Here is a 23,746-nt window from a genome sequence, read left to right on the forward strand (position 1 = left end):
GTGTCTTCCCACGACTTTTGGCCACTCAGTGTATATTTATTAAGTTACAAGGAACAAGTTATGATGTAAAGGTATTGTGCTCTTGCACAATTTCCTGCGATATAAAACGTTGAATATTGCTCAATATGTAACTACGAGAGAGCATGACTGTTAACCATGTTCAGTGGGTGACTAGTGAGTTGTGACATGCCTGATGTCATAGTATGGGAGAGAGACAGAAAAGTGAAAAAGTTCTATGAGAGGAAGAGGAATAAGTTAGGTTTTTGTTTTATAGACATGGCATATGACAGACTACCATGGAAAAAGATGTTGACCATATAGAAGAATTAGGCAGCCTATACGATCAATGGTAGGTTATCACAGGCATTTAAGCTGAAAATTAGGCCATAATGAGATCTGATAGAAGAATTAGTTCTAGCAGGTGTTAGACACTGTTGTTGTTGATATAGATGTTGATTCCCATTGGGAATCTGAAATATTTGTCCCGAATGAGTAAATTTATAATACCAATAAAAATGGTCCATTATTGGACATTATAAATTTCTCAGCTAACTCATTCCTGGTTGCCAGCGTTTCGCCCCCATGAGCTAGGTTGGTCTCATCACTTGGTACCTAGCACACCTACCAAGACGCATGGCTAGTGCATATCGTGGAGGCCTCTGTGTAGACTACTTGGAGCCACCGGCAGTGCCGATGCACCATGAGAGACTTTGTCAAATTACCAAAAATTGATGCCTGCTTGGCCGTCAGATGATATAGATGTTGATTCTTGTTGTTGTTGAAATAATAATATACAGTAATAGTAGTAGTAATTGTATGGCCTCAGCTGCTTTTTTTATAATTGGCTTTATATTGCACCAACACAGATAGGTCTGATGGCAATGATGCAGTATGAAAGGATTAGGAGTTAGAAGGAAGCAGCTGTGGCCTTAGTTAAGTTACAGCCCCAGCATTTGCCCGGTGTGAAAATGGGAAACCACAGAATACCATCTTCAGGGCTGCCGACAGTGGGGTTTGAACCCACTATCTCCCGAATGTAAGCTCGCAGCTGTGTGACAATGCAATTGTATGTCTATAATGATATGCTTTAGGTCTTAAAATTAGTTTATAAAACACTATCTCCACTTAAAACTTAAAACTAATATAAGATAAAAACAATATATGTAGATAAGTACTGGAGAAAAGCATGTGTCTCCCATGATGGCACACACTCCATCATCACAAATGTGTACAAAACTCCACCATACTGTTGGAGTCTCAAATATATCATTGGTTCCAAGAGCCTCCATTAATAGATGTACTAGTTACGATTTCCTCCCCATTAATTCCTTCCATTATTGCCATCACATCAGTCACAGTTTGCGGATACGTCCGGCTCTGGGAAATATTACCCTTGCATTTCTGTAACACGCCTCTCACAGAGTACCCCTGCATTATGCAGGTACACGATTCCCATGCTGTACAAAATACACAATGCTTAAGAATTTCAGTGACCAAAGTCCCAGCAATTTCCTCACCTTATTCAATAGAATATGTAGCAAGGGAGAGTTTCTATCTCGCTGGGCTGAGTGGCTCAGATGGATGAGGCGCTGTTTTCTGACTCCAACTTGACAAGTTCGATCCTGGCTCAGTCTGGTGGTATTTGAAGGTGCTCAAATATGTCAGCCTCATGTCAGTAGATTTACTGGCATGAAAAAGAACTCCTGTGGGACTAAATTCCAGCACCTCGGCATCTCCGAAAACCGTAAAAGTAGTTAGTGGGACGTAAAGCAAGTAACATTATTAGAGTTTTTATCTCAGTAGTGTTAGGGAGTTGTGATACCAATACCCAGGCCTGGTAGAGATCCAAAGCTTCTGAATAATTGTAGGTCAGTCTGCCTAGAAAATGGCCTCTGGAACTGCTCAAGAGGATGGTGACCTGGCAACTTTTGTGGGTCTCGGAGGACAGATATCTGCTGACTAACAACCAGTGTGGTTTTCACTCTCATCAATCTGTCAAACTGAAGAGTGCTACTCTGGTCTTTCTTTGGAAGGAGCCCTTGATCACCATGTTCTTCAGCCTTGAAAAGGCTTACAGTGCTACCTTGCCGTATAGGGTTATCTCCACCCTACATTAACAGGGATTCTGGGGAAATTTGCCAACTTTTCTTGAGAATTTTGTATTCCTCTGGCTATTTTGAGTCTGAAGAGGGAGGGCATATTCTCAGTATTATGTTTAAGAAAATGGAGTATCCGACAGATCTGTGTTGAGTGTCACATTGTTCGCAATTGCTATCATCAGTGTAGTTGTCGCTTCTGGGCCTGCAGTCGTTCCTTCACTGTATGTAAATGGTTTTGCTGTTCATTTCAGCTCAGGAAGGATGGCCATTGCTAAGAGACACTTCTAGCAAGCTATCATCCCAGTTGACATATGGGAACTACAGTATTGTGTTTGTTCTTCAGCAACATAAACCTCAGATGTACACTTCTCTCAGTGTTGATATTGTGCACCCTGACCTGGAGCTTCACTTGCAAAACAGTGTCCTACCAGTGGTAGATACTTGCAAGTGCCTGGGACTATTTTGATAAGTGGCTGATATGGCAGCTGTTCATATGTCAACTATAAGGTCTCCTCTCTGAAGAGATTTATCATGCTTAAATTTCTCATCTGCACCTCGTGAGGCTGGTCATGAGTGCTGTTACATTTTTATACAGGAACGGTTCTTTCCCATTTAGACTAGGACAGTGTGGTGTATGGTTCTGCAACGACCTGTTGAATAGTATACACCATAGTGAAGTCAGGCTGGCAACTGGAGATTTCCGGGCTAGCCCTATTCCCAGCCTACTCGCTGAATCGGGAGTTCTATCTGTAGAAAGGCGGCAGCAGATGTTTTTAATGTGTGTTGCCAGAATGAAATGCCACAACATCTAAGCTTCTTTGATACCAAATACCCCCAGAGGTACAAAAACTGGACGAGAGCTTGTGTCATGAGTTGGATGTGACTATAGGCAGTTGTCTTGTCTGGACCCCTAGTGAGGTACCCCTGTGATTAGTTTTGCGGCCAGATGTGTGGCTAGGTTACTCCGTGGACGTAAGGTGTGAACACAGATGCCTTTGTTAATTGGAGGTATTTCCATTACTTAGTTTACCATTATCCAGATGCGTGACTTGTCTTCACAGACTGTTCTGAGAGAGGAAACGTTAGTTGCTTATTTGTTTCCTATGATATCAGAATTGAGCTCTCACTACCTAGTTGTCTTTAGTGTATACACTGCAGAACACTTCGCTGTCATTGGAGCTCTGCTGTTTGTGCTGAGGCATGAGCCAGCACACACTCTCCTACTGCCTATTGATTCACGTTTCCCTCAACACCCACTGATGCAGCAGGTCCATGAATTTCTAGCCAGGTTGTGTGATGGTGGCACCACATAGGGATTGCAGTCAACGAACTGGCAGATTGAGCTGCGCAAGTGGCAGTACTTCTACCACCTAGACCTGTGAATATATCTGCTAGGGATATTTGATGTCAGCCATACTGAACGACCTTGGTGTTCAGGTTAGAAACTGAACTCCCAAAAACATGAGATCATTGCTATTTAAGAGCAGTTAAGAAGACAACTGTGGTTCAGCAGCCCTCTTTCTGACCTTCATGGGGAGAGGCGGTAGTTTTGTGGAGATTGAGGATAGGTTATGGAAGATCTATGCACTCTTACCTCCTAAAGAGCGAAGACCCACTCCTCCCCATTGTGTTCATGTGGTTCCAGTTTCACTCACTGTGGTCCACTTCCTCAGTAAATGCATTGATCTCTCTGGCCTAAGGTGGAGACTCATCCTGTGGCCAACGCTCAAACACATACTAGCTGGTGATGAGAATACTGCTGATCTCTTTGTTCACTTTATACGTGAGAGTGACTGGTTAAAGATTGTGCATTGTGAATTTGAAGTGTTCTGTTGCTCAGGGAACTTGCATTCTCTTTTGATGTATTTATGTACATTTTGGCTTTTTACCTTCAATTTTTATTCATTCCTTCTTCAAAATTCATCAAATTTATGTAATTTATGTTTATTTTTATTATTTGTTTCTAGTTTGTTGAGAGAAGATGGTTGCCAAGTTGTGCAACCACTACCTCCGAAGCAGTGCTATGCAATGTTCAGGCCTAGATATGCTAGCAGATGGATTGCTATAAAAATTCCTGGTTAACAGAAGGAGAAGAAGAAGAAGAAAGTGGTCTGTTGAACATGTTAAACTTGCAGGTAAATTACGACAATCATTTTGAAAATCTTAAATTCACTGATTGGAATTTAAACCACAATCTCTCTGAATAGAAACTACCAGTGAAGCCATTGAGCTGCCATGCCCATCTGACTCATTATTCCTTCTTGCTATTGCTAATAATAAGCTCATGTTTGGGCCACATGCCCATGTGAGTGGTGTTGCAATGAAAGTATTTAAGGGATTCTCTTTATATAAGGAGATTTGGGCAACATTCTTGATCCTGACTGGAGATGCAGATATTTTTGTTAAGTATGTCCATAAACCCGGGCGTAGAGCTAACCACTCTATCCCATCAAGTGCCGAGGTTACGGATAGTGGAAGCCTTTACCTTCCACCCCTCCAAGGGCCTTCATGGCCTGTACGGAGATAACTTTGCTTTAAGTCCGCCTCTGTGGTGTAGTGGTTAGCGTGATTAGCTGCCACCCCCGGAGGCGCGGGTTCGATTCCCGGCTCTGCCACGAAATTTGAAAAGTGGTACGAGGGCTGGAACGGGGTCCACTCAGCCTCGGAAGGTCAACTGAGTAGAGGTGGGTTCGATTCCCACCTCAGCCATCCTGGAAGTGGTTTTCCGTGGTTTCCCACTTCTTCTCCAGGCGAATGCCGGGATGGTACCTAACTTAAGGCCACGGCCGCTTCCTTCCCTCTTCCTTGCCTATCCCTTCCAATCTTCCCATCCCTCCACAAAAATTTTGAAAAGGTATTTGTCGAGGTCAGATCAATCCTGCATTAGCATCACTAACCATTCGTCTGCTGGATGACGCACAGAGAGATGAATGCGCTCCCCCTTCCACTTCTGGTAACATTGTTTACATTTCCTTCACAGTACCTTTCTCAGTTAGCATCCTAACCTGAGAAAGCATGGAAGTTCTTTTGTGCTTAATTTCATTTTAGTGTTATGGAGCTGCTGTTGTTTGAGAAACGAATGGTTGGTAATAACAGTATGGATTGTAGAAGAAAGACCCAACACTGCGTTTTGTGCATTTCTTTCTACATAATCAGCATGTTCCTTGTTATTTGTTACATAAAATACTGCCACAATATTCTGAGGAAAGGAGAAAAACCTGTCTCGCAAACAGCTCAAAGATGTATGTACACAGTAGAAGTCTGCTATAGCAAGAATTCATAACAGTGAAAATAGCAGACTGTCATTATATCCGATTTTTTGTAAGAGTCAGGAAAACCCCTATACACATTAAAATCGGTATGAAACGGCAATCAGTTTGTTCAAAACTTGTGTTTTCGTGGATGATATCCACACTACGGCTTACTTGTTCGTTATTTTTCGAAATCCAATACTATGTGAAAGTGTACATTTAATTTCGTCCATGACGACCCTGAATGCAATACGACCCCCACTTTTTCCTTCAAAAAATTTAAATGTCTTATAAAGTACTTTGTAAAATATGAATGCCTTTCTTGTACAGTACGCAGCTTTAGACTATCTTTGTCTTCACACCAACGCCGAACACTGGCTTTAGTTATGCCGTGGTTTTTTTTCAGCTGCATAATTATTCTTTATTTCCATGGGTTTAATAACCATTAACTTAAAATTGTCATCATATTATCAAAGAGAACCCGTTGAAAATTTGCTGGCAATATCTATTCCACGCGTTTCTACAATACGATGACCCATCAGGAAAATATTCTTGCTTCTATAAAACTGTTACTTTTACTTAGCATCAGCTACAAGCGGCCACTACACATGTCTCACTTGCCGGGTTTAGCCAACTTCAGTGGCTAGTGATGTATAGGCCTAATAATGGGTGTTGAAGGTCAACGAACGAGTTTACTGTGCCGTGATATGACCATTTCGCCCTTGTGTTTTTCGAACACATACCTCACTATTTCATCTTCGACTTCTCTAAAGCGTCCTTGGTGCGGGCCACTGAATGGATTTTTTGTATAGTATGCATTTTTTAGCTATCTTTGTCTTCACGCTAACACTGAACATTGGCTTTAGTTAGGCCTATGTCGTATTTTCTTGCGGCTGCACAATTATTCTACATTTCCGAGTGTTTAATAAACATCTGAAAATTGGCATCATAATATCGACGAGAACCCATTGAATATTTGCCGGCAGTACCCATTCCACATATCTTTACAATACAACGATCCATCACAAAAATATTCCTGTTGTCTATAAAACTTAATTTTACTAAGTGTCAGGTACAGTAGACGCATTATAACTCTGCCACTGAGCCGTGGCCTTTCTAAGAATTAGAAGGCTCGCATGTTTTGATGCCATTCTACAGAGTTGAGAAACCTTTTTGTAGAGGCTAATAGGACGTCATTCTCTCTTCCCTATTTGCCGAGATCTAGTGATGTTAGACAGAGGCATTGTACAACCGGTTGCCGTGGCTAACGATTGTGTAATAAAGAGGCGGTCGTTTATTGTCAGCGAGTTTTTTATGCGTGCGCGCGGGGGTGAAAAGAAGCAGTGTGGTTACTGTGGTAGTTGCCAGTATGTTCATTACTGTTAGGCCGCGAATGCAAGATGACCCGTAATTTTTCACATATAATTCTAAGAAAAAACGTCTGCTAGGATTCAGAGAAATATGGTATCACTCCAGAGGCTTCTGTGGCAAACATTTCAGTTTTCTTCTTCAAACAGTGTCAGCTAACCTAACCGTATATGTATTATGAAAACATTTCAAACGCATGTAGAGAAATTATAACCTCCTCACCTCACTAAAAATTGACATGGGAATAGCCTTTCCGAAATTTAACTAGACGCAAGAAAATATAAACTGTCATTTGAAATCAGTGATTTACTCTGCCATATCTTGAGGTGTATCTCATTCTGACTTAATTGCAGTATTTAGCATTAAAATTAACAGATCGTTTATTCAGCCTTTATTTTTAATGAGTTAACAAATCGGACATATCATTTATGCACTTATTACGAAAACATGTTCTCCTTTATTTCAAATTTTCTTTACAGAACAGCAGTTGATGGGTATTACTAATCGACTCTGACATCGCCTTCGGATGTCAACGAGAGAGCTCGCTAGTGGACATAGCGAGAAAACTATATCTAAGGTGATCGGTCGTACACAACATAATTGCTGGGGTGCATAAATATCAATAACGAAAATAAACCGTGCACGCATAATCGCTCGTAATAACGGATGCGCCAGAGATAGGGCTCTTGCTGTAACCAAAGGATAATACACAGTTTACTTTTGAAGGGACAGACAAAACATGTTGTTATAACGGAGTTCTCATTATATGCCGTACTCGCTATAGCAGACTTCTACTGTATATATACTACATCAAGATCGCATTCTACCATCAGTTCTCTCTGGCTTGATTGTCTGCACCAAGGTTTTTGATTGGCTGTAATAAACATTCACTGATCCCATAATCCTCTCAGTATGGATTATACCTTTTCCCATAGTACTCTTGTCAGTGCCTCCTCTAGATCTACGAAACGCTAACTGTTTACCCATCTCCTAGAATATTTAGGTTATTTGCATATTGAATATTTGGTCACTACAGCCGCTCTCTCTATGTTCTGAAGCCTCGCTAGTTTTTGACCAGATTACTCTCCACCATTGATCTTGTCCTCCTTTGTAACATGCATGTGAACCTCTTGAAACCATATTTTACTTTTACCGATAACAACATTCGACAAGATCTCCAGCACGTATTCCCATTCAATAATATTATTCCTCAACTTACTTGCAAATCTTTTCTCAACTAGTTTTACAAATTCCATAGGATTGAACTGTTTTCCAGAAAACTGAGGTAAATCTTGGTCCCTACTGCACAAACCATTCGTTACGCCACTTCTCTTGCCGTCTGACCTCTAAATTCTTGTCGTAGCACCCGCTGGCACTTCAAATTTTTTCTTCCGCTACTCTCTCAGCATTCTCTTTCATTATTCTCAATTCTTCCTGTAATTTTTCTTCTTTCTCTGTTGCCTCCTGTGACAACGTTTCTTGTTTGTTCCAGAGTTCATTGACCTCCCCAAGCCTTCTTTCAATCTGTTCGACTTTACTAACATGTTCCCTCGTATCTTGCCCAACCGCTCAAATACCTCAATTGTTGCTGCAAAACTTCCTGTTTCCTGCTTATAGATAGTTGCAATTTCTGTTTTAATCAGATCAGAAGGTTGTACTGTTTTAATCAAATTAAATTAGAAAGTACCCTATTCAGATTCCACTCTAAACCTATTATACTTCATTTCGTTGCATAATGGTCACATAATAGACAAACTGATCAAGATTTTAAAATCTCACTACATAGTCATTGCATAGATATTTCTGTTTGTCTCAATCAAGAGTTATTTAAATGGAGGTAGACCAATACATTTCAAAAGTAGGTTCCTTTATAACACCTGTAAGCAATCATAGGCCTACAAATGTCCTCATCATCTTCACTATCACTGCATCTGTCAGTAACGTATTTTCATAATCTGAAATGCAATCTGCATTTATTTTATCCAAAGCCTTGCCATTTCTCTCAGAATTATTCACAATTAGCTGATATGCACATGCTTCGCTATGGAATTCTACATTGTATACAGAATTCTAGGTTAAGTAGTGTACATGTTGTGGGTAAGATTGTATTAAATTGCATAGTCCTTACCGTTACCCCCCAGAAACGCGATGAGGAAGTCACCATGCGTCATTTCTCATGTGGAGACCGGATTAGGAAATTTTCATTGTAATGTCAGGCCCTTTTGCCTACTATCAGTCAAAATCAAATTCGTCAGTTTTCATTGTAATGGCAGACACTCGCTCTCCACCTGCCTTTTTTACATCCTCAGAAAAATTATATTTGTGATTTTTCCAACTGAAATCAACATAGGTCGTTACAGTGGCGTCAGTAGGAATGGCACAATTGAAAGCAATGTTATCATATGAAATTGTCGATCAAATTTAAAAAATGCATATTTTCTCACTTTTAAAGAACAGTACTACGCTGATGGTTTAACAGTCCAAAGTTCCAGAGCTGGAATGACCAGGCCACAGACAGCCGTGAAAACTCCTCTGCCATTATTCCATTAAGTGTGCACACTGCTCATTCCAATGAACGCCTCAGAGTAGAGATCGAATAGCTGGAATACTACGATGAACCAGTGTGTTACGTACCAGTAGTATCAAAAAATTTACAAACCAGAGGAATGGCATGCTAAAGAAGAAAGTTATCTAAATCCCCAGCTACTTCCCACCAATGTTCAGGCAGGCTGTTATACCGTGTACACAGCAGTAATCCCATCTATCGGAGACGAGTGGTAGTTGAAGAGAGAAAGAACATTACAACAAACAATGCCCCCCATCTATCGGAGACGAGTGGTAGTTGAAGAGAGAAAGAACATTACAACAAACAATGGTCAATGTAATGTTATTGTTGATCAGTTTTATGACCTTTCAATATTGTAGGCCTTCAAATTTAGTTTTCTTCCAACTCTCTGATATTAGGGCATCTAATGTAAAGGAAGTCGTCCTTTCTTTCATGACTCCCTCTTGTCGTCGTCTTCTTCTTCAAGCAATCACTCTTTTACAATTTTTTTGTCACTTTTATAATCATCTTCACAATTTTCCTTGTCGATATAGACCGATGACCATGCGTTTTTACACCTTAAGACAATCATGACAAAAACCATCACCAGTTAACACGATTGAAAAATATTTCCATGTCGGCGTTGATAGGGATTAAGCAGCAAAAGTCTAAATCTAAATTCATGAATTCCCTTATTATAGTATTCCTCTTGCGGGTGGGGGCGGTGGAATAACACCCATGGTAACCTCTGCCTCTTGTAGGAGGCAACTAAAACGGGTCCCAGGAGGGCTCTAAACTTCGGAGCGTGGGTTGGCTACCATGATGCCCTTAGTTGAGTTCTAGCATTGCTTCCATTTCCTTGTGCCAGCTCCTCACTTTCATCTATCCTATCCTACCTCCTTTGGTCAACTGTTGTTCTTTTCTGACCCCAATAGTATTACGTATGGAGGCCTAGGGAGTGTTTCATTTTCATGCCCTTCGTGGTCCTTGTCTTTCTTTGGCCGATACATTCATTTTTTGAAGTGTCAGACTCGTTCCATTTTTTTCTCTCTGATTAGTGTTGTATAGAGGATGGTTGCCTAGTTGTTCTTCTTCTTAAAACAATAATCACCACCACCCCTCTTAATGTAGTTGGTTCGGTAAAACTGAATAAGACTTGATCGGAAATTGTATTCTCTATAACTTTTGTTATGTAGTGCTTTTCGATAGGGCCATTAACATAGGTATATAAAAATTAAATTTTAGGCGCCTTCCCCTAAACTATCATATCATCCTGTGTGAATAAAATTATTTATAGCCTAGACTGTAGTACCTTATTCCCCAACTTTACATACCGATTTTCATTAAATTCTGTTTACCCTTTTTCTCATGGCTCGGCATTGGTACGGATTTAGCAATAAAAATTGAAATATATGAATATCTCCATTATCATAGCCGGTACGGTAAAAATGTATAAGACGTAACTGATTGGAAATTTAATTCTCTATAACTTTTGTTATGCAGTATTTATTGATAGGAACGCTAATAACAAATATTTGAGGATTAAATTTTAGGCCTTTCCCTAAACTGCCATATCACTCAACGTGAAAAAAATTATTTATAGCCTAGATTGTAGTTGGTCATTCCTCGACTTTACATACCAATTATTAAATTCTCTTCAGCCTTTTTCTCATGATGTGTGTACATACAGATAGACAAAAATTATGGAAAATTTAAAAAGTGCATTTCCTTGTTAGGTGTGGATATGACTGATTCAGAAATACCATTCTTTTTTTAAATTCTGAGCAATGTACAGACAAAACTCTTCTTTTATATTATACTGGATTAGAGAGAAGCCTCCGTGGCTCAGGCGGCAGCGCGCCGGCCTCTCGCCACTGGTTCCATGGTTCAAATCCCAGTCACTCCATGTGAGATTTGTGCTGGACAAAGCGGAAGTGGGAAAGGTTTTTCTCCAGGTACTCCGGTTTTCCCTGTCATAATTCATTCCAGCAACACTCTCCAATATCATTTCATTTCATCTATCATTCATTAATCATTGCCCCAGAGGAGTGCGACAGGCTTCGACAGCCGGCACAATTTCTATCCTCGGCGCTAGATGGGGGCATCATTCATTCCATTCCTGACCCGGTCGAATGACTGGAAACAGGCTGTGGATTTTCATTTTCACCGGATTAGTTTTTATGCCACCAATAATGCACACAGAAAAGACCATATTGACACTTGCGTAGCTTGTGTAAACAAGATCTAAAAGTTTGATTTTAGAATATATCAAAAAAATATATCATTTCAGACTCTCAAAACAAAATACTGAAATCAATCTGTCAAAGCTTTATTTATCGATTTGGCAAGTTTTGTTGTGTTTGGATGCCATCAATGGGAAATAAGAACAGCTATAAGAACTATAAGAAGGTTATTCTTCACATAACGGTCACACCATATATTTTCACTCAAAGAAAAAGTAATCAACATTTGACAATTATTCAGTTTTTTAAAAAAATTTTGCTGCTTTATGACATTGTAATTTATTTATTATCCTCTCCACTTCCTTGAGCATAATTTCATTGCTATCTGTTGCCACTTAACTTAGCCTTTTCATGTAGTTTTCAAAATCTTCCCATGATTTCTTCGTGGACTCGGCAATTATTTGTTTTGCTCTATTTCATTCATCTATGTACAATTCCCTATAGTCTTTTTTTGATGTGCCTTCTATTCTATGTTTGCAAGCTGACTTGACTTCACTACTGCACCGTTTTTATACACAGTTGTTTGTCTACTAATATTAGTCCACACCATCTGTCCATTTATTTATTTATTCATATCAGAAGCATAATTTTACATAACGTAATAGTACGTAATGACATACGTATCATATAGTGTCTGCCCAGAATTTTTCCAAATCTCGGACATTAGGTGTCGCAGCCATCTAGTCCCCCATTGTGCAACTTAACAATTTGCGGGTGGAAACATATATATATGGTCGACTTTTCTTACGCTCCGGGCAGAAAAATGTACATATGTTCCGTTCGAAAATCACGGGTTTATTAGCCGAGGAGGTACCCAAATATGCTCAGAGATGGCAGGAGCTGTTCTCTCAACCAAATACAGTAGAGACAATACGCGACACTCAGCGAGATATCGAGGGACAGCTATTAGAGCTCACTCTAGCGGGTAGACCTGAGAACTACTGTTTCTGTCATAAGAGCACGTGTATTTGTGTGTGAAGTTTTTGGTGTTATTTATGCATTTTCAGTGAGTTGACATCTTTAAATAGTAGCGTGTGTCATTTCTTGATATCTCCTCTCAACATGAGGGGAAAGGTATGTGGTGTGTTTGGCTGCATTAACTATGAAGTAGAGAAGAATGCGCGGTCTTTCTTTCGCTACCGTCGTAACAAGAAAATGTAAGTAATATTGTGTTTGCATATCGTCCCTGCTCTGGCAAACTAGCGAAACTGACAAACTAAGGAATCTGTAGTTCTGAAGTTCTGGTCTACATTTTGTTATTTATATATTGTCTACCCTCTGACAAAGTCTCACATCTGCAGCTCATTCTGTATGCCTAACACATAAAACCAATAATTAAATATAAAAATTGATTTGACATGAGTAATCACAACTTCTTTCAGCTCTCCTAACCTTTTGACAATTTTCAGATTCGTTAGTTTGCCAGAGCAGGGACGATATATATTCTTCCAGTGACAAAGAGATTTTTATAGTACTTCATAATCTTCTGACCTGCTCGACCCATATTTTAACTGGCTTAAAATATAATAAGCATATTTTATTGTATAGTGCAGCAGTTAACCTTCAATACCGATGTGTTGTTGTAGGTGTGATCTGTGGGTTTTGAAATGTCACTGAAGTGATTTGGATAAGGTGTACAGGAAAGAAGGGACGTTATGCTTATATAAGAATTATAAGATCTGTTCAGATCATTTCCAGGCCAGCAACTTTAAAAATCCTTGACTATACAGCCAAGGGTATGTTACATTTTTACTCTAATAACATGTAAATATTCCTCAAAGCATCACTATCGACAACATTTTCATACTTTCTTTTATCCCTCTTCTCAGATTAAAGCCGGGATTTTATAGATTTTCTTTCTGTTAGTAGGCTTCATGTTAAGAGGAAAATTATCCAGCTTTTAAATGTTAATTCATTGCATCATGTGTGTAAGGAATGAAAATGAAAATCCACAGCCTGTTTCCAGTCATTCGACTGGGTCAGGAATGGAATGAATGAACCCCCATCTAGCGGTGAGGATAGGAATTGTGCCGACTGCCGAAGCCTGTCGCACCCATCTGGGGCAATGATTAATGAATGAAAGATGAAATGAAATGATATTGGAGTGTTGCTGGAATGAATTATGACAGGGAAAACCGGAGAACCCGGAGAAAAACCTGCCCCGCCTCCGCTTTGTCCAGCACAAATCTCACATGTATTGACCGGGATTTGAACTACGGAACCCAGCGGTGAGAGGCCGGCATGCTGCCGCCTGAGCCACGGAGGCTCTTGTGTAAGGAATGTGCCGATATTTTTATTGACAAGTGTCTTAATGTGATGATACAATGTTTTTTAAACGAGAAAAAAAAAACAAATCTAATCGTAAAATTTCCGGCAGGAATGCTTAAGCAAAAAAGTAATGCATAAATGAAAGATCAGTCCATTTCACATCTTGTTTATATGTCTAATTTCAGTCTTTAAATAATAACCTTTTAAATAATTCTTCATTCATTTATCCAGAATTGCTTTAGCAACTTTGAAATTAATATCTCAATAATACTTTCTTTCTAGACGTAATTTATTTATCCATTTTCATATATGCATTTCCATTGATATTTGAATTTAGCGCAACTTTTCAGGTCAGGTCACTAGGAGCGCCACCATCGAATTGTCTCCCATTTTAACAAGTCTAAATCCGTAAGTGTCGCGTATTGTCTCTACTGTATTTGTCTCAACTCTTCCGGTGAGGGAAATCCCTGCAGTATGTTGCTGAGTTTGTTTTCCTGTTTGTGGGAGTTACGTAATACATACGTTGCGTGACGCAGTTTTCTCGTGTGCGTACTTCTTACGTATTTTTTCAGTTTTCCAGTAAAATGGCATCGCGAAAACAGATCAGTGATACAGACATAGTATCAATATTGGATGATACGGTCAAGAAGTGGCTGATTTTAGTGAATCTGAGTCTGAGGACGAAAATTGTTTCTCCACCTCGCCTGAGTGCAACAACGACTCAAGTGACACTGACACAGATAGCGACAGAGCGGACGACTGGACGGACATGAGTAATAGCGACCCTGGGCCAACAAATATTATTCCCGTTCGTAATATTGATCAAGGGCCAATATTACCATCACACTTTGAAAAATATTTGTTGATATTCTCAGTGAAACTAAATTACATGGGGACAAAAGGAAAATACAGGCAACACTGACCACACACAAAAAAAAAAAAAAAGAAGAAGAAGAAGAAGCAGAATGAGAAATTGGCATCACCCAACATTGCTTGACATAAAGGCATTTATTGGTGTCATCATCAACAAGGGGCTTCCCCCCTTGCCAGATGTCAAAGACTATTTTTCAATGGCCTGGGTTAACAAAATGCAATTTTTTAGTGATGTTTTCTCCCGGGATGAATTTTTACTTATTTTCTGGAATCTGCAGTTTGCTCATGGGGAAGGAAATATCCCCCTGAAAAGGGTGAACACATACAGGGTGTTCTAGAGAAAATTAGGAAAAAATGTTAATTTTATCAACCAGGTCCTGACGTTTCTGTGGATGAAAGTACAATTAGTTTCAAAGGAAGAGTTTCATTCAAGATTTATAACCCGAACAAACCTACAAAATTCGGGTTGAAAGTTATTGCTCTTTCTGACAGTACCAATGGTTACCTATATAATTTCATTCCTTATATGGGAAAATCTCTTGAAAACTCAGGTCTTTTGAAGACAACTCAGGTTGTGAAAAGTTTGTGCTCATCCCTCAAAAAATGTCAATAATCCACCCTCAGCTTACCACATCTATACTGACCATTATTATACCTCACCAGAGCTAGCTAACAAACTACTAGGAATGAATATGGTCACAACTGGTACTGTTACGCCCTCCCAAAGAGGCATGCCAGATAAGCTCAAATCTGGTAATGTAAAGAAAATGAAAAGGGGGGGATATAATCAGCTGCCAGAAAAATGAAATGCTGGCCCTTGCATGGAAAGATAAGTGTGTTGTGACCATGCTGAGTACCTGTCACAAGGGTGACAAATTTGCAGTCACAGAAATTGCCTCTAAATATCCCAACCAGCCACCTGTCTCCAAGCCCAGTGAAGTACTAGACTACACTAAAAGCATGGGTGGTGTTGACAGAACTGACCACTATATTGCAGCATACCAATTCATGAGACGGTCATGTAAGTGGTACAGAAAGATGTTTTTTTAGCTATTTGGAAGTATGTATAGTCAATTCATTCTTGCTATACACTGTGGTGCAAAACCAAAGTGGTAAAAACCCCATGAGTTATAAGAGGTTCAGGCAGTGTTTGGTGGAGTCCCTCGAAGAGGAAAGGGGTAAGTTTCTGCAAGTCACTTCCTGCAAGCAGAAAGCAAACTTCAGGTGGTCCCTCCAATGAGAGACTAAACGGAATACCACATTTCATAGACCGAAGCGGTGTCAAGTCCCTCACTTGTGTTGTGTATAGGGCTCAAGGTCAATGCAAGTGTACTGTATATTTTTGCAAAATTTGTACTTCAAAGCCTGCATCTGCATCCAGATAAGTGATTCAAGGTATACCACACTCAACATGAGTTTTGAGGATCCATCACCTTGACACTTACAAATTCAGGGTATTATTTGTGTACAACTTAGGTTCAACTGCTATGACTATTTTCTTACAGATTTTTTCACTTTTTGATGGACAAAGACAAAAAATTAAACCAAAATATCATTATCCCAGTAAATAAATCTGGGATGTAAATGAGCTTTGCAAATAAACCCTGTGGAAAGTCCCTGTTTTAAACATCAAATTCCCTGTGTTTTCTATTATAATGGCATTCCAGGGATATTCCTTTAAATTTAAATGACAAGGCCTCATAAAAGGCTGAAGCTAACGAGGTGAAAATGTCAGCAGATCATTATTTGGCCTGTAATTGCCAAACAACACTAGAGTACAACAGATTATTCTGTTAGGGATCTTGAGGAGACTCAAGAATAGCAAGTATGCTTCTGATCTTGCCCAGTATACTGAGAGCTATAACACGTAACACGCTGTGACTCACAATCAACTGAACGAATCAGAAGGCTGTTTGAACTTCTGTTCATAGCAAAGACGAATGTAATATCTGTAGTGGATATTAACAGCTATCAAAAGAAAAATGATATGATGCTTGTTGTTTAAAGGGGCCTAACATCTAAGGTTTAAAATAAAAATCATTAGTCTAGGAGTATGTCCCAGAAAATAAAGTACACTGTAATATTTGTTTTCGGAGTATTAGTTTCAAAACCAAAGTGCACCAGACATGATTAGCCATTCAAAGAATCATGAGACATTTCAAGGCAGTCAAGCTTCAACTAGTTTATCTTCTACTTTGCAGGGTGCATTTGGAACAGTCCATTCTTCTTCAGTCCTTTTTTTTTTTTTTAGTAAATAGTTGTAATTTTGCAGTGAAATACAAAAAGCTTAATTCAGAGGAATAACAACACTTGATTTCTATCTAATTGTGAAAAATATTTTGTCCATTTTTTGAAGATTTCATAAACCAAAATGAATAACAATGTCTCCTCCCAATCCTGTTTGAAGATCAATGACTCTCTACTTCTCCATTTGTTTTAAAGACTTGCCATTGTTGTAAAACTACCATCAACCATGCATGTTTCACCCTGTTGCAGGCTCTGAGTAAATGCCCGGTAGGGAAGGGAGAGAGAGAGATTGACCTATGCAACACTTGTTTGCCCATGTGCTCCTTGCATTGTGAGCGCTCTTTGGACAACTTTGCCCTATTGCATCTAAAGTACAGTAGTATTGAGATTGAAAGAATATGTCAACAAATTCAAATGGTTTCCAGGTAGTCATCCACAAGTGGATGGGTTTGCGTTACTTGTTTCAAAAGTTTGGCATACTGTCAGACGATAGTAAGCCCTGGTCTGTTATTGAGCCATAATCAGACCCCTGGAGAGATGGGCACAAGCTCAATGTGATGATATGCTTTAAATGTAGTTGGACTTTACCTATGGTAAACATAGGTCAACATGCCCAGAATCACTGAATGAGTGAACTTGGTAAAGGGTGTATAGTCCTATTGTTCTAAGCTTGATGCTTGCTACATTGTGGTAATGGAGCATTTCTATGGGCATCATTGGGACACATCTTACTAGCATCATGATGCAAGTTTCTTAAAACTGGAAAAAATGCAGTAGGGACTAGAATACTTCTCACTCGAGGCAGGCAGCCAGAAATCTCCACAGTCTTATGAAACTTCTTGAGTCAAAAGTGAATAATACTGTGCTCTTTGTCTATGTGTTTAACCTTTTGCACTCCTATGTCGAGTGCGGTTCAACATTAAAATATTAGACTTGTGCTCCGATGTCGAGCTCCACTCAATATGACAATATCTCGTACTTTCAGCGCTCGTATGACGACTGTGCTGTGTTCTGGTATTCTAGAGCTATGTAACGGTCTCTGAGAGAACACGTTTTCCTATTTACAATAGTTTGCGGGAATTGTAGTAACTTTTTTAAGCTCTGTTATTCTCGAATGTTTATGCAAGTTCACAGATGTTGTTTGAATGTAAACATGGCTTCTGCTTCGTCTTCACTCACAGAACTGGATATTTTAGAACAGTTAGTGGACAGTGATAGTGACAATGATGAACCAACAACTGACTTGGATGATAATGTAAGTGAAAGTGAACAAAGTGACAGGGATAATGAAACCGGAGGTGGTGATACTCCTCCATACCCATGGCACGAGTGGAAAGCTGGCAATCCCGATTTACCTGTATTCTCATTCAATGAAACAATTTGTGGATACAAAGCATCAGGTAGGAACAATCCCTCAACACCTTACGGATTTTTTCAACTTTTTTTAGTGACGAGTTATTCAAGCAAATTGCCGACGAGACCAACAGATATGCTAAAGTCAAAATTCAGAAAGTGACACCACTTACAAGGCATTCAGCTTGGTGGGTTGGACTGATGTTACTGTAAATGAAATGAAGGCTTTCCAAGGAGTTTACTGAATATGGCAATGCAGAAAAACAACGGAATGCAAGATTTCTTTTCTAGAGGTTGGTTAGAATCGTCCAGTTTTTGTAGACTGTTTTAGCCGCAAAAGATTTTTTCAGATATTCTGGGCTCTGCATGTTTCTGCTCCAGATTCAGCAATCCATTTGAAACCTCAGGTTAGGTCTCGAATTAGCAAAGTCAAGTACGTTTTGGACTATATCAGTGAAAAGTTCTTGGAAGTTTATGCACCACATAAATATGTAGCAGCTGATGAATCACCAGTTTCTTTCAGAGGCCGTGTGTTATTCAAGATGTACAGTCCGCAGAAGCCTACTAAATGGGGACTCAGAATTTACGTAATATCCGATTCTACAAATAGATATGTGTGTAGTTTTATCCCTTACTACGGTTCAGCAACTACAGAATCTTTGATTTGACCGGACTTGGCTTTCACAGAAAGAATTGTGCTTCAGTTAGTTGCTAAGGTTACAAATGCAACAAGTCAGTCTGGGTACCATGTCTACACTGATCGTCCCTATACAGGTGTTACTCTGGCTGATGAATTACTGAAGCAAAAGATCCATATCACTGGAACAATTCAACCGAATCGCAAGCACTTGCCAAATGGGATCCGGAAGAAAAATCTGCGCCTAAAGAAGCATGAAGTCAAGTGCTTACGCACAGACACAATGATGGTTCTGGGATGGCATGACAAGCACACATTACTGATGCTTTCATCTGGAAACAATTCAACCTCAGTTATTGTCAGAAAGAAGAGAAACTGTGTTGAACAATTAGAGAAACCAAACGTAATTGTTGACTACACATCACATATGGGAGGCGTTGATCTATCCGACCACTACACATCAAGCTACGTTTTTGTAGTGAAAAGCTTGAAATGGTGGCGGAAATTGTACTTCTGGCTATTGGAAGTGGCAATAGTCAACAGCTTTCTACTCTATAAAGATTACTGCACCACGAATCGCATGGAGATTCCGTCACACAAAACCTTCCGAAAACAGGTGATCGGCGAGTTGGTTGGCAACAAAGGTCAAAAGCGAGGAAGGCCATCTACTTCTGATGTTGAAGAATGTTTGAATGGTAAACTCAACAAGCTGCCTGGAAAACAACATAAAGACTGTGCTGTCTGTTCAAACAGGAGCAAGAAAGGTGGTAGAAAGGAAACAGTTTACTACTGCAAAACCTGTTCGAGAAAACCTGGTCTCCACCCAGAAAACTGTTTTGAAAAGTACCACACAGTGAAAACCTACAAGGATTAATGTATTTTTGTGTGCCTAATTGTAAATATATTCATGTAACATACTTATATTTTGTGTTAGATTCTTTTGCGTTGTTCACATCCTACAGCTGTTCATAGTGCAGAAATTAATTAGAAGTGGAGCAGGAAGCATACGCTAAGGGTAATGGAGTTCAAAAGGTTAATCTACAAGGTTTTGTGAACATTTCTCTCGTGAAGCGCAGGACTCTAGCTACTTTTAAAAAAAATCAAAATGTCTGTAATTCTTAAGTTTAGTGATGAACACTAACCTAACTTCCCACTTGAAGAACAGTTAGCAATAAACTTTAATCTACCAGTAATACAAATACAATATAATATCTTCAAAGAACACAGTAGTGACTGAAGTCCAAGAACATGTCATGAACAAGACCTAGATAAAAACGTGGTTATGTTTAAGAAAGAATACATTTTCATTTAAATATGTCATAACTCCTGTGCAACATTTTTTTAGAGTTTCTTGCCTCCCAAGTAGAGCCTATTGTATATTGGAACTTCTTGGTTAATATTAGCATAACTGCTTATTTGCAAAAAGAAATGAAACAGCAAAAGCTTGGTTTATGAATTCTTCAAAAAAAAGACAAAATATTTTTCACAATTAGACAGAAATCAAGTGTTTTTTTCTGTGAATTAAGCTCTTTGTATTTAACTGCAAAATTATGACTACTTATTGAAAAAAAATTATGAAGAAAATGGACTGTTCCAAACGCACCCTGCAAAGTAGAAAATATACTAGTCGAAGCTTTACTGCCTTGAAATGTCTTGTGTTTCTTCAAATGGCTAATTTTGTCTAGTGTACTTTGCTTTTAAAGCTAATACATTGAAAACAAATGTTATAGTGTACTCTATTTTCTGGAACATACCCCCATACTTTTTATTTTTTGATATCTGTTAATATCCACTACAAATATTACATTCATCTTTGCTATGAACAGAAGGTCAAACAGCCTTGTTGCTCGTTTGGTTGACCGTGAGTCACAGAGTGTTATAGCTCTCATTACAGTGGGCAACATCAGAAGCAAACTTGCTATTCTCGAGCGTCCTCTCAAGATCCCTAAGAAAATACAGTAGTCTGTTTTATTCTAGTGTTGTTTGGTAATTACAGGCCATTTTTGCGGACATTTTTTCCGTGTTAGCCAGGTTGTGAAAATTAAACTTATTTCACTTGACTCCACTTCATTATCCTCCCTTGCATACAGGTTCTTGAAGCTATAGCAGTTCGCAATGAATAGTTTAGTTAGTGGGGAAGAGAACCATCTTCCCAAGACTGTAAATACACCACTTTATATACAGGCATCTGTGCATTTCACAATTTTTAATTACTAATAAAATCTTGCTCAATAGAAAATTACATTTCTGTAGTATGCCTCCTCGGTGATGCCTAGGCCACTTATGGCGGCTGATGGTGGTGCTGTTGAGGATTAAACCAGCCTTTGGGCTAATGCAATCCTAACATAGAGTGTTTTAGGTGGTATCTTAAGCAGCACTTAGATTATTTTTTTTCTTTTTATAATATCTGAAGCAATCTCTCTTCAGTTTTGATTCAGTTAATTTATAACTGTTAGGTTTCTTCAGCCTGCCAAAACTAATTTTGAGTAACAAATTTATAAACTACCTGATAAAGAAAACATATGGTAACTGTATTATTCTTGAAAATCAGTAGTAATAAGGGGGAAACTAAAACTAAAACACCTACAAGTAAAATACAGCAAGTCATTAACGTAGCCAGGGTGGGGATCATGATGTGGCGGAAGGTCAACAGACTGGCTAGCCAGCTGGAGTTGAGCCAATAACAGAGAAATGATTTTTCAACACCTGGCATTCTGTGCTAGAATGGAGAGAAAAGAGGACTTCATTAAGATAAGTTACAAGTTTCTAAACAGAAATAAATGTTTATACATTTCTAAATATTTGAATGGTTTTTTTCTTTTTTGTAAAATTTATTACTTAAAATTAGTTTCAGCAGACTGAGGAATTAACAGTTATAAAACTTACAGATTGGACTAAGGTTTTAATGTAAACAAAACAAAACAAAAAAAAAAAATGTGGGAACAGGCCAAAGATGTATGTGTTTTTGAAATGTTTGTATAGCATTTGTGGGGGAAGAATTGTAAAATAAGATGTATAGCTGTTGCTCATGGTCTTTGTGCAGAGCTAGTTATATGATCTATATTTTGCAAGTCTTCCTCACTCTTTTTTCTGGACCCTATTGTAATACTAAGCTGTTTTTGTTTCTTTTTTGAACAGGACACTCTGGGATTTAAGAAAACTTCAACACTAGACCTGGACACATGAAATGAGGTGTTGGACTTAGGTTATATTTTTAAAGCAATTTTTCCTCAAAATTTAGATTTTTTGGATTATTTTTTTAGAAATTGTTAAATTTGAGGGTTTTTTTTTTTCAATTTTAAAACCTTTCAAACTGAAGAGAGAGAGAGGGAAAAAAGAATTAAGTCCAATTTTGTTTTCTGTAGGTTCAATGAATTTTTCCATTTGTAAAAGGTTGTTTGCCAACTATCTTGATTGATGTTTTTAATGGTGGTTTTATTAAAGAGAAAAAGTATCAATATATTTTTGCATTATTTATTTGACTATCAGAAAGACATACATTTGTGACAAATCATTTGGGTATTCATGAGGATAAGCAGACACTTCACTTTCTAGGCTTAATGATACTTAGTACACTGCAGATCAGATAATGGAATGTATCAAATTCCCTGAAATAGTTGTACATTGCTAATAGAAAAGTCCAGCATAAGAACATTTACAAATCCACACAAAGAAACTTGCCACAGCAATAAACATAGCATACAGGTTAGTTCAAAAAAAATATTTTCTCTTCAAAATAATTCTCAACATACCATCAAATTCAGCTAATATATTAATCTTTGGAATGAAAATGACTTGTGTTGCTATTAAAAACATAACTCAAAAGAATTTATCATTTGAAATAAATATGGTATATTTGAATGTTCACATCTGATTTTTAACTTTTATTGAATAAGTAACATACAAGCATATTAAAAGCAAGACCCTTAGCACATTTCTTTCAGGTATATCTTCCTGAGCATTCATTCAACACAGCAGTATTCAGATTTAACTTTGTCCACAACTGATATAAAAGACCTCTCAGAAGTTTGGCAACCATCACAGAATAATTTCTCCAATTTTCTCTCTCCTGTGTCAGTTGTAGTGGTGGTGATGTCAAACCACTGCCACAGGTTATGAATGCAGGATAATCTTCTGTCTTTGTCCAATGTCCTTTTCTATGTCAAATCTGAAAATACCATAAAAATTACATTAACATAAAAAGATTCCCACTCTGTAGTTAAAATGAAAGAACTTTATGAACTCTAAAAGAACCACAGCCAAAATATCTGTCGCACCAGATGGCCTGCACCGTGCTGTCACTACAACAATATTCAGCGGTATGGTGTCTTCCTTTCATATCAGAAAATTCCTTCAATTAGGCTCTCAATACTGATTGGTCTTATTTAAACTTGAGCTAAGCCTTTGAATCAAATTAGGCTATGACTTCTAGAAGCAAATATACAAGACTGGCAAAACCAGTTCTTATTTATGAGCATTAAATCTCATTAGCCTCCAGTCAGCATTACCATAACAGATCACATTCATCTTGATACAGTGGGTAAAATAAGTATTCATACACTGCATGTGCAGCTTGCCATATATCTTTAATAAAAACAAATACATTATGCATGGATTAAGTTTCTTAATGAAGTGTGAAGAACCACCTAGACAGAAATCATGCAGTCGTTACAACAAAAATACAATTTTTCTGTTCACAAAATTAATATTCAGACATATTAAAACAGTCCTCAGTTACACAGTTTGACAATCAGTGCTTCGTATGCATTCCCTGGGCATTTATAACTGCTTGAAACCTTTGTGACGTGGAGCTTACTAGGTTTGATGTGGTTTCGGCTTCAATTTTTGCCCATTCCTTCTTC

At 38.5% G+C, this 23,746-nt stretch overlaps 2 long non-coding RNA genes across 3 annotated transcripts in view; one reads left to right on the plus strand and one right to left on the minus strand.

The window, feature by feature from the left end:
- Positions 1 to 22,321, plus strand: part of LOC136857214 (uncharacterized) — a 48,150-nt gene extending 25,829 nt beyond the window's left edge. The window contains exons 2-3 of the long non-coding RNA XR_010858514.2: positions 4,067 to 4,234; positions 22,023 to 22,321. This is a non-coding gene — a long non-coding RNA (uncharacterized lncRNA). The remainder of the gene's footprint in view (positions 1 to 4,066; positions 4,235 to 22,022) is intronic.
- Positions 22,322 to 22,489: 168 nt separating this feature from the next.
- LOC136857215 (uncharacterized) overlaps positions 22,490 to 23,746 on the minus strand; it is a 59,517-nt gene continuing 58,260 nt past the window's right edge. For both annotated transcript variants that reach the window (XR_010858515.2, XR_010858516.2), the window contains exon 4: positions 22,490 to 23,052. This is a non-coding gene — a long non-coding RNA (uncharacterized lncRNA). The remainder of the gene's footprint in view (positions 23,053 to 23,746) is intronic.

This window comes from Anabrus simplex, chromosome 1, assembly GCF_040414725.1.
Source record: "Anabrus simplex isolate iqAnaSimp1 chromosome 1, ASM4041472v1, whole genome shotgun sequence".
In the NCBI taxonomy this organism is placed as follows: domain Eukaryota; kingdom Metazoa; phylum Arthropoda; class Insecta; order Orthoptera; family Tettigoniidae; genus Anabrus; species Anabrus simplex.